Consider the following 1848-nt stretch of genomic DNA (forward strand, 5'->3'; position numbering starts at 1 on the left):
CATTGAGAATGTGATATCAAATGTGAAAAGATAAATGCATTGCTGGACACGCAGATAATTTCAAGCACAATCACCTTTTGGTTTGAAATTTGAACAGTACACGATATAGCAAACTAATTTTAGTCACGTAACATTAGCATACAACTTAGTAAACTAATTTCTCGAGTACACAAACAAGTTAGCTAATGTTCTTTGGAAATTTCTCAGTAAACTTATATCACAACAGATCACTCACACATTGGATAAAATGAAATTATTATGAATTAAATTTCAAGCAAGTGGTTCACACATACCAATTTCCCTTCTAATTTTACAAAAGGTTTCTTCATTAAGTGGTTTTGTAAAAATATCAGCAAGTTGATTTTCAGAGGCAACAAACTCTATTTTGATATTTTCATTTTGAACATGATCTCTAATAAAATGATGTCTGATCTCAATATGTTTTGTTCTTGAATGTTGGACTGGATTTTTGATCAAGTTTATGGCACTTGTGTTGTCACACCTAATTGGGACAAGATTATATTTTAAACCAAAATCTTCCAATTGTTGTTTCATCCATAAAATTTGTGCAACACAACTACCAGCAGCTATATATTCTGCCTCAGCTGTAGATAAAGCTACTGAAGTTTGTTTCTTACTATGCCAAGAAACTAGTGCAAGACCAAGAAATTGACAAGTACCCAAAGTACTTTTCTATCCAATCTACTTCTAGCAAAATCGGAATCACTATAACCAATAAGATTAAATAATTCACATTTTGGATACCATAAACCAATTGAGTATGTGCCAATGAGATACCTAAAGATCCTTTTAACTGCACTTAAATGGGATTCTTTTGGACATGATTGAAATCTTCCACACAAGTAAACACTAAAGTGTATGTCTGGTCTAGATGCAGTAAGGGACAAAAGAGAACCAATCATACCTCTATAAAGCTTTGTATCCACTTCTTTACCTTTTTCATCATTGTCCATTTTAATTGTTGAACTCATAGGAGTGCCCATGCTCTTCAAATCTTCCATTTTAAATTTCTTTAGCATATCCTTGATGCACTTTGATTGATTTATGAAGATGCCATCTTTCATTTGCTTAATTTGAAGTCCAAGGAAGAATGTGAGCTCACCCATCATGCTCATTTCAAATTCATTCTGCATAATCTTAGAAAATTTCTTGCAAAGAGATTCGTTAGTAGTACCAAAAATTATATCATCAACATAAATTTGCACAATGAGCATATCATTATGATGCTTCTTAATAAAAAGTGTTGTATCCACTTTGCCTCTCTGAAAATCATTTTGTAAAAGGAATTTACTAAGCCTTTCATACCATGCTCTAGGAGCTTGTTTTAAACCATATAAAGCTTTAGTAAGTTTATAAACATGATTTGGATGCTCATGATTTTCAAAGCCTGGAGGTTGTGCAACATACACTTCCTCATCAATATAACCATTTAAAAATACACTCTTGACATCCATTTGATAGAGCATAAAATCCTTATAACATGCAAAGGTACACAACATTCTAATAGCTTCAATTCTAGCAACCGGAGAAAAGGTTTCATCAAAATCAATCCCTTCCTCTTGGTTGTAGCCTTGAGCCACTAGTCTAGCTTTGTTCCTAACAACATTGCCTTTTTCATCCATTTTGTTTCTAAAAACCCATTTAGTACCAATAATTGAATGATCTTTTGGTTTAGGCACTAAATTCCAAACTTTATTTCTCTCAAATTGATTTAGTTCTTCTTGCATGGCAAGAATCCAACTTTCATCATTTTGAGCATCTTCAAAACATTTAGGTTCAATTTGTGAAACAAAAGCAACATTACCAAAATATCTTCTTAATTGTGCT

This window comes from Hevea brasiliensis, chromosome 10 (assembly GCF_030052815.1).
Source record: "Hevea brasiliensis isolate MT/VB/25A 57/8 chromosome 10, ASM3005281v1, whole genome shotgun sequence".
Lineage (NCBI taxonomy): Eukaryota > Viridiplantae > Streptophyta > Magnoliopsida > Malpighiales > Euphorbiaceae > Hevea > Hevea brasiliensis.